Below are 10,744 nucleotides of genomic sequence, written 5' to 3'. Positions count from 1 at the left end.
CACCCAGCTAGGCTTTCGGGGCCCTAATTCCTTCTGTTTTTTTTCTTGTTGCATCTTGCTGCTACCCAATCTTGGCAAAGAATAAGTGTAAATTATTTCAAGATAACACTTAAATACCCATCTAATATTATACGGATTCGATCCGACAGAATCCGTCCACCGGAAAGATGGAGAAAAATGCCGTCCTACCTTTTACTCTCGCATACCTTGCACCCGGCATCCTCCATACGCGATCAACGACTGCAGTGGCGAAACGCGACGCAGGGGAAACCATAATTTATTATTAGAACCATTAAAACGGCGCAGGGGAAGAATCGTGGAATCGTTAAGGCACTTTCTACGTACTTCACGCCAAGCGAACGAATGGGCGAACAAATTCAGCAAGAGGGAAGAGACACCGAAGCCCCGATTAAACGACAAAACACGTGAACATGTTAGACCGTCGGACCGCCAGGAGGGTCACGGAGGAGAAGGTGTCACGGCAGACGATGAAATCAAGAGCGCGTTAGTTGCGCCTGCGGTGGATAAACCTCTCATCAAAACGATCCAAGCGGGCCGTGTCTTCCGGGAAGCGTTCGCTATACGATGTGTGTGTGTGATGTGTGTAGAGCAAAACGGGTGAGGTATACGGAAAACAAAAGCTTCACAAAAGTATTCGGGATCTGCTAATTTGTCATGCATTAAAAGCAAAATTGAAGAAGAATTAAAAGAGCACCAGCAAGGATGGTTCGCTGGTGCAGACGTCAAATTTTCGTTTAAAACGTTATGTCATAAGCAAGGAACCAAAAAACTATTTGCTCTTAAGCAAATGTCATAATCGTCAATATAATGAGATAACGCGTTCCTCCCCTTTTATGTTCACTAGCATTCGTAACAGGGTGGCACATTGATCATAGGTAGGGTGGGTGTCCCAATAACAAAGTGTTTGAGCTCAAGAAGCAAGGTTGCTAGCATTGCTTTAATTTCCAGCTTTAAGTTTTTCAAGAATTTTCTATAAGAATGTAACACGCCTTCATTTTTATTTTTTTGTATTACCAATTATTACCTTTATTTAATAGTAGTGATTCATTAGTGCTACACTGCCAGTTTTCCATTATTTTTTTGTCGAGTTATTCGGTCTTATCTTCGTTAGTTATTGAATAAGCTATTGTTGCGCATTGAAATATACTAATATGTCATCGGTTAAGATCATTTTCAACGCATAACCATAATTGATTCAACTTTACTTCGATGGTCCCATTATTACAGTCTTGGTGCGACGTTTCTTTCCGTTTCATGAGTTGTTTTGCAATCTAACATTATAATTCTAACAGCCATGTGGATAAATTTCATGTCACAAATCGATTTACTGCAATGACAGAAAGAATATCAACACAATAGGGCCACACTCACAGTCACCTTATGTGCGAATAATATGTTTTATTAAAATAATATATAAAAATAACAGTTGAAAATTCCATTGGACTAGATTTTACCAGTGCGTATTGCGAAGATGTGCTCGTATTTAGATTTCAACACTTTCCATTACATGCAGATGTCAAATCCAACGTAACTATCCTTCATCAGATCTTTGAGCCAATCTATTAGCTTACCACTTTATGGATGTTTCACACCGATCAATCTTTCCGTTTCCTTACATCTCATTTCCCATGGCCGGTGGGGACGGGTGTAGTTACGGGCGCAATGTTGTTGGCAGAGGATCACAATTAGAAAAGGCGTTGCGCGTTTCAAACAAAGAAAATGTGCCAACGTACACACTCTAGCACATACACACCTGTATGGGGTGGTTGGGCAAGGTTTAAGCCACTGTTGGTGGTAATGTTTTTTTTTTTTGCACTCCTGTCTTTTCGCAACCATTTCGTTTTGCGAAACATTAATCGGTTCGTCGGAATTCTGAAATGGGGTGGCATGACAACAGGGTGGGAACGGGATTCTAGGAGCTGCCGCTGTTTGCGTACCATGGCAGAACCACAGTGCGGATTGTATATTTATGTGAATCATGTTTTTTCGTCTCGGGTTTAATTTCTTTCGGTTTTTATGAAACGAACCCGTGGCCAGTCGGTGGCAGTGGCACAAAAATGAGATGCATAGGAGTAAAACAAAATAAAAAAGAATATTGTGTGCAAAACGGTTTGTGCAAGAGACGCAAAAGTCGCTAGACGGAGGGAGAGCGAGCGATAGAGAACAGTACGATGAAGGAAGTCTTTTTTTTGCGGAGCTTATGGAACTAACTAGAAGGAAGCCAGAACTGTGTGGTACGGCGAGTAACGGCGCTGACGACCTCTTCTCAACCACACTCTATAGTCGCCGCCTGTAGCCGCTTACGTGTGTGTGTGTGTGTGTGCGGGAGGGGGCGAATAGCGATGCCTTGAACGAAGGATCGCGTGAAAGAAATCGTCGATTGGAAGCGTTTTTGGATGCGCATGTGGTGGGTGCGCGGTAATGGGGGAGAGAAGCACACAACAAGAAACGGCACAGAAAAACTGTGCGCCAATGCACATAGTGTGGTGGCAGCAATCGGGTAGACGGAAAATGACGGGACGGTACACCAACGCCAATCATCCGGCCCAGACCAGAAGGGAAAAGACGAACAGAATCGATGGCAACAACATTAGGACGATGGCGCGTGGGCGCCGGAGGAAACGACATGTAGTTGCGAAGGGAGCAGAGTTTTCCGTGATGTGGCGGTAATGGGGGAGCGAATAGTGAAAACGAATCAGTTATTCCTCAAAAAAAAAAACGAACGAGAAAATTGGAAGTCGCAGTAGGGCCGCGGAAACGAAGCGGATTGATCCGGGAAGGTTAGGCACGAGTTCCTCGCTCTGCCGTCGGTTCTGTTTTGGCTTCGTTGCGCTTCAAAATTCCCATAATACCCGCGCACTGTTGGCTTGTTCACACACCGCCCCGGACGATTTCAATACCTGTTTCCCGCATTTCGACAACGAAGCAATGCATTCGGAGAAACGTAACGAAATGTTGGTAGAGTGAAGAGAGGGAGAGAGCGAGAGAAAGAAAAAAAAAAGAAACGCGACAAACCGATTTCGAGTTCGAGAACGTCGACTACCCCCAAATGGGATGTCGTTTGTCGATTGCTTGAAGCAGCAGCAGCACCACCAGAAAGAAGCAGGAGAACACACGAAGCGTAGAAACGGTTTTCATGCTGCATGTGGAAAGAAGCGCACGGAATTGGTGGCTCGTGGAAGAGGAGGAAAGAGGAGCGTAGCAAAGTCTCTTAGCAAAGGGCCGTTGTGTGAAATGATTGTGTACCGGGTGAAAGGAGCGGAAGGACAGAGGCGGAGAGAGGAGTGAAGCGAAAAGGTAGGCAGGCGACGGGAAGTGACCGGGTGACGGGTGGTGCTCAAACTCCGACAGTCGACAACGATGGCCGTGTCAGTGGAATCGGTTCGGGTTTGGGTTTCCTGTGGCTTCCCCTTGTTCGGTTTTGGTTATTGTGGACGAAGGTTGGAATGGAAGGAAGAAGCAAGAGCAGGAGGGTACGGTTAGCGAGAACCGTGAGGTAAACATTTTTCAGTTCAACCGAGAGCTATAGCGCGTACCACAGCGACCGACCGAAAAACCGACCCGACTTGACTCCACGTGGAGTCGGGCATTGTTGGTACGCTACCGTCGCAACCAATCAGTGGCCAGCATTCAGCTGAACGTATTATGGCGTGTAGATCGAGCGGCGGGAGTGCTCCTGCTTCTTCTTCTTCTCCTCCGCCATGTGCTCTAGTGCTGTTTGTGTCTGCTGCTTCTGCCGCTGTTTCCCCTCGCAACCGCTCCCCTTCCTGCTGACATACACTAGTCGAACAAGCCATACACACAGCTACAGCGAGAAGCGCACGGGTGAGGGCAGAGAACGAGCGAGATCGAGAGAGAGAGAGCATGTCGGATGCCATGCTGTGCCCGCCAGCAGAAGGAACCGTTGGAAGCCGGTGGAGGAGAGCGGGGGGCAAAAAGCAACAAAAAAGAAGGCACACAAAGAGAGAGGTTTACGAGCAAGGACGAACGTTTCGAGCGGGGTTCTTGGAACGGTTGGAAGATCGTCATCACCATCGCTTCGTCGCCAACGTGTTCTTTTTTTTTCCTTTTCTTCATTTTGCTCTGTTTTGCTGGCTGCTGGTGCTGCTGTTGGTGTTGCTGCTGCTATTATCGTTGGTCGTGTTGGTCTCTCGATAGCGGCAGCTTGGGGTTTGGGTTTGGGTTTGGTTTAGGTCCCTTACCCCGCGCGCACTGTCAGGGGGCAGTTATTTGGTAAAGTGGTAGAAAAAGAAGAAACCCAACGGGTGTAGAGATGCCAAGGAAGCAGCAATGTTGAGCTTTTTTTTATGGCCAGCATGCAACACACACACACACCCTCCGCCTTTTGCTTTCCTCTCCTCCCGTGGACCACGTTTCTTCGTACTTCCTTCCGCCTGACACGACCACCAGGAATTGAAAATGGTGCCCATTTGCTGAAGGAGAACTGGGTGTTGAGGCCATTTTTTGCTTTCGCTTCTACTACAGATCTCAACCCAAGAACATCATTCTGACGAAGAACCCATAAGGGACCCTCTCGGGTACTGCCTGCCGCGCTCAAGTTATGGTCGAAGAAAAAAAATGAAAGTATTTGCTAAGTTGAGAGCGAACTTCTCTCGTGATCTGATCCGTGTGGAATCTGTTTTCTGCCACCGCTTGGGATGATAGTTATTTTCAGGCAGTGCGGTGTAAACCGAACAGCCGGCACGTAATCTGCATATAAGTACAACAACAGCAGCACACTCCGGTTGACCGTTTGCCCGCCATTATTGTGTTCCGTTGGATTGAACGGGAGAATGTGAGTGTGTGTGAGAGCAGTGAACGCGTACCCTGTGGACGAACACCAACACGTTTTGCGATGCGAACTAACGCACACTGTCACGCAGCGGAAGGAAAACATTGCACGCACACTACTGCGCGCCGAATCGTTCCCGAGTTTAAAGCTGTACCAAACAAATATACTGGCTACTAACGGTTAGTACCATCAAGCAGTTTTTCTTTTGCGAGTATTTTTGCAAATCTTTACACTTGCACAGGAATATTTTATGAGGTTTTTTTTCAACAAAAAAGAAGCAGAGGGAAAGTCAAGCGTGTTATGAAAGTGGGCTTAAGAGGGTTTCAAGTTTTGCATAATTCATGCAACATTTCCCACTTGACCATCTCGTCAGAACCAAGTTTGACTCAAAATCTTGCTCTTGCAAGTTTTCGTGAATTGTCGGACTGTGAAGTCGCACATGCAGGTTCTTTCGTTTTGGTATTCCTTTATAGTTTCATTCTTTACTGTAGGTGTGCTTAGTGCTATCTTATTTCTTCGGAAAATAGAGTACCCATTCATACGCACAAATCGTAACTGTTCATATTGGGCACATACTGTCCTATGCATTATTTGACATGCTTGATGTAAAGATGTGATGTGAAGGTTTGATATAAAGAGTGTACAAGGTACAAGGTACAAACGGTCCGATAAAATTTTTAAAAATTAAACCTCGTGACGATAGTTTTGTACTGGAGTTACCTTTTCTTTTATTTCGTTTCAATGTAAAACCTTCTCCAGCCAACAAAAACTACAAGCCTAAATTTATAGATTGCACAGAACTTAATTCCAATCAGTGCAATTGAATTTACAAAATACGATTAAATGTAACAAATTGCATAAAAAACAACAGGGTGACTGTACACATTGACTAGTACATTGTGTGTCAATTTGAACAGTCTATGCATTCCCTACCCTTTCATTTATGCGGGACTGGTGACGGTGAACACGGTAGACGGGTACCGTAGTCATGCATGAGCTTTGGTCACGCGATCATTAAACATACAGTTTTTTTTTACTGGCGACTGCGTAAATCACACTTTACGCCGTTCTCCACTGTTGTTTTACCACGTTCAGTGGTTAAATGAAAATCGGTTACATCCGGTAGTAACATCGGTACCGAAGGTGGCAGCCATCGGTTGCTATTAGATACAACCTACACGATTGGGGTGGTATATTTTAAATGCCTACCGTTTGCATGGGAAGTGAACGTCGAACAATGAATTTAAAAGAGCCTTTTCAACACTGGTGCTGCCCGGTAGTGTATTGGTTAGTGGCGCCAGTCTCCTCACGACTGCAACGGTCCAAAATCCCATCCGGACCAATCCTACATACGTGTAAATAAAGCCATACGAAAGAAAGCCAGAAATGACAGTCCCAGACCTCTCCAGATTCTTGTGACGCTAATGAAGAAGAAGAAGGCGTAATACTGAAGGAAGCGTGATGTTGGTTTTGTGCCCTCTACTATTCACTAGAGGTATTAGAAAATTAGTCATGAAGATTACTACTGCCAAAATAGGTGTACTTCATATCGTTATAAAAGGTTTGCAAGAGTTTTTAAAAGTATGTTTCATAATAATTTTATTTCCATTCACGCGGTATTTAAAATGTATCGGTCTTTGTTGGTAATGACCTTTTGCCATTTTTAAGGTTACCTTATAATTCCTTTAGCGAAAAATGTATGGGAGGTTTTGCGGAACAAACTGTTGAATATATGATTCAGTCGCTCCTTGATTTGCCATAGTAATCGCAAGAAGTAATAAACGGATGGTGCAAGCTATGAGCTCAGCATGATGGGTGCTTCACGACTTATGAGCACAGACAATTTGTAAAGATTCATGAGAGATGTGTGGATTTTTGTCTCGACGAAACATAACAGCTGTTCTGTTGATTATCCGACACGTTCTGTCGGATACGTGTCTGTCGGGTTTCTTGTCACACTCGTTGGCAACAAGTATGCGGATCTCATATTGCACGATCTACTGTATTCTCCGTTTATAAAGTGCAACTTTTATCGAAAAGTGTCATTTAAAATAGGGGATGCATCTTATACATGGGTATCACTACTTTTAAGTATTCAGTCTTAAAACCTACAACAATATCCATCGCTAATATTAAACGTTTTAAGATCTTAATATAGAAGAATGATCAAGGAACAGAGATTAATCAACTGAACCCAACACGCAAGATTTGGAAACCAGCATTGCTGAAGTCTGCAAATTGGCTATGAGGTCGTGGAATAATGTTGGAATCGTCATCGTCGTTATGAAATCTTTCGAGAAGTTTGGTGTATCCAACGTCATTGATGGTACGGACAACGAAGCTGTATTTCAGGAAAGTGATTCCTGTGATAGTGATAATGAATGTTTAGACCTTTTACAAATTGCAGATATTTCTGAAGAGAGTCAAGAGCCTTTGGAGAGTATGCTGTTGTAATGTTTCTTGGTTGGTTTCTTAACTCTTAACATTTTTTTTCGAATAACAATTCCATTCGTATTCCGAAAATCATTCGTGGGGTGTATTTTATACAAGAGGATGGGTGTATTTATACATGGGTGTATTTTATATAAAAGTAAATACTTCCAGTCTCACCAAACGCTTTACAAAACCGTTTCGCGATGAATGGTAAAGGTTCTCCAGTCTTTGACCACGGCTGGTTTTATGTGTTGCAATTTTTGTATTTGATCCTTTTTTCATCACATGCTATCAAGCACTTTTAAATGGATTAATTTCGTTTCGTTCCAAAAGCATTCTACAAATTGACACGTGATCCAGGAAAGGATATTAATTCCAGCGGCGCCCAAAGATCATGCGTGGCTTTTTCAATGGATTGTTTACCATAAATTCGCAACATGTTGACATGTTTCTGGCCGATCCTGCCGAATTTCGTCAGCTATTTCGGTCACATGCTGTCTAGAGCGCCGAACATCTTTTACGTTCGGTTACGTGTGTTTGTCGCCCTTCCTTGCCGTAAAGAGTACAAGTTTATAGTAGTTATACACATTTTAGTGCTAGTTTTTAGTTTTTAGTAGTTAAAAGTTAAAAAAGGTTTTTAGTTTAGTTAAAATATTCTCTCGGTTCGGACACTGTTGAGAAATATGGCTCATTTGAATGGTGTGCGCAAATTAACTTAAGGCATAAAACAGCCATCTTGGGCAAAGTGGTGGTCTCATAGCCTATTTTTTGTAACCAAAGTTGAATGTCATATTTGACAGAACGAGTGAAAACATTGACACATACACACGCATCCTAATGCAACATGATGGCAAAACCAATAGCTAAAACATAGAGTTACCATAAGTATGATAGCGAATGCATGTTTTATGATGTTGAGATATATGTTTTACCAGGCTGGGTTTGTTGAAGGCAAATCGACCACCGACCAAATCTTTACTCTACGCCAGATCCTTCAGAAATGCCGCGAGCACCAGGTCCCTACGCACCACCTCACTGCAAGCCACCACCTTCACTGACTTCAAGGCGGCCTACGATACCATAGAAAGGACCGAGCTATGGAACACCATGCAGCAGTACGTATTCCCTGGGAAGCTGGTACGGCTGTTGAGGATCACTATGGACGGAGTGCAGTGCAAGGTGTGGGTTTCGAACATGTTGTCGAAATCGTTCGAAACTCACCGGGGTCTGAGGCAAGGGGACGGACTCTCCTGATTGCTGTTTATGGGGCAAACATACTCTAAGTTAGAAACCTTAAGCTTTAAGTCTGTATCTGCCAAATAATCCAGGTACCGGGCTGCATCATTCTGTACAGATTCGTAAAGGGCGTAGCATTTTAACATAAATAATGACACAAGGGATGATTTTTGTGAAACTACAATTTGAGAAAAATCGATTAAAGTTTAGAAATTTAATTTTAATTTCAATTCATTTGAAATATATACAAATCTGATTATTAAAATAATCTTTTTTCAGTTGTTTTTTTTAAAACAAATTTGTTTACATTTCTCGCACACGGGAAACAAGGCCTAACCTGGCTTAGACCAGCTAGCAAGATTCTTTGTTTTGTAATTTGTCGAGCTTGGGTTAGCTACGTTCATTGGGAAACCAATCTAATCCTTCTTTCCTAGGCTTAACTTGGCTTGCCATTTGTATGGCGAGCTGTAAGCGGATAAGCCTGGAAACGTCAAAACGCATACAAAAAAACTGGCTTAGAGTATGATTCCGGCCTATCATCGCTTTGGAAGGTGTCATGCGAAGCGCGGGCTCAGACATCCGGGGAAAGATTTTTAAACGATCTTTCCAAATCCTAGGCTTCGCGGATGACAACGACATCATCGGACGGACATCTGCGGCGGTGAGCGAGGCGTACAACAAACTGAAACGCGAGCTGATAGCATTGGCTTGAGGATCAATGGGACGAAGTACTGGCTGCGGGAGGCTCTGATCGTTAGAAAGCCCGACTCGGAAGCAGAGTGTCAGTAGACGGCGACGATCTCGAGGTGGTAGAGGAGTTCTGCTACCTTAGTACGATCGTAACTTCAGACAACAAACACTATCCCGTGTACTTAAGTAATATCAACCTCTATGGATCAAAATCCAGCTCTTCCAATACATTCGCGGGCAAATACATCACAGATATTACGTCTCAGCGCCTGAAATATAACTTCATAAAATAAAAATTACTTACAAGCAAATAATTCGTTCACAAACTATTCATCATCAAAGTTATATGATGCGAACAATGGTTACTACATATGTTCCTGAGCAATTTCAACCTGTTTTGTTTTCACCCGTCCAGTCACAATCTATTTTTTTTTCCTGGGTTTAGTTGACAATTTGCATGGGATGAGACCACTTGGTCTTCATACACTTTGCATCTTGGGTAGTAAAATTATAGCCTGAACCTGTCCTGTCAAACGAAGGGTTAACTGCCACAATCATCATTAAAATAACACAATGATCAAAGGAATTTGGTGTAAAAATACGAAGATACTTTCTTAATGACCTAATATGTGGTGAGATTATAATACCCAGCTGTAACGCACTCGACATCATTGTCCACTTCGTTACTATGAGAAAAATTCCATTTTCCCGGCAGACCATGTCGGTTAATTTGTTACAGTACGCAGACAACCATTTTTCCACCCTTTCCATTTTCTCATACGTGCTTTTGGAGCGTGGTATTGCTTTACGATCTAACAACGCTTTTACATCGATCTAATCAACGATCAGTTTTCTTGCCAACATTGAACAGGCAGCAAAAGGCACCTACGACGTCTTCTCAAGGTAGCAGTGGACAGGCTTTTTGTTGTTGGGCGATTCCCCCGCTTACGTTGTGTGTACCGGTTATCGGTGTAAAACTTAATTTTACACCACTGCTCATCACTGTTCTTCTACGTGTAACATCCCCGACACAACTCGCACAACCGTACCGTAAGCAGGGCGGCTGAAGGGTAAAGTAGATGAGAGGGCAGAGATAGGAGGCACTGAGTTTTCTGTCTTACATACGCGCATAACCGTATGTACCGCCAAACTGGCAGGAGGATGGTCACGTTACAATCATTAATTAAACACGAGCAATTAAAGACATCAGCCTGTGCTGAAAGGAATGAGCGCGTCTGGGTGGATCGCAAGTGAGATGTGGTAATACAGTGGTAATGGCTCCCGCTGACTACTCTAGTGGGCGTTTGAATGGTGTCATGATTAGGCCAACAAGCGCGAACAAGTGTTACCACGATGCGTAACACTGATTTTCAGAATGAAAACAGAATGAAGTACTATTTCCGACCAGTCAGCGGTTGGTCAGATACCCCCCTATTTATCTCTCTCTGTCTTTCTATCTCTCTCTCTCTCTCTTTCTCTCTGCACACATCCTTGTGCATGTTGGCCTGATCTTATCGGACAGAGTGGAACAATGTATGAAGAAGGTTGAGGTGTCCCGCTGATAGGTGATTG

This window comes from Anopheles marshallii, chromosome 2 (assembly GCF_943734725.1).
Source record: "Anopheles marshallii chromosome 2, idAnoMarsDA_429_01, whole genome shotgun sequence".
In the NCBI taxonomy this organism is placed as follows: Eukaryota; Metazoa; Arthropoda; class Insecta; order Diptera; family Culicidae; genus Anopheles; species Anopheles marshallii.
Note: the sequence above shows the minus strand (reverse complement) of the source record.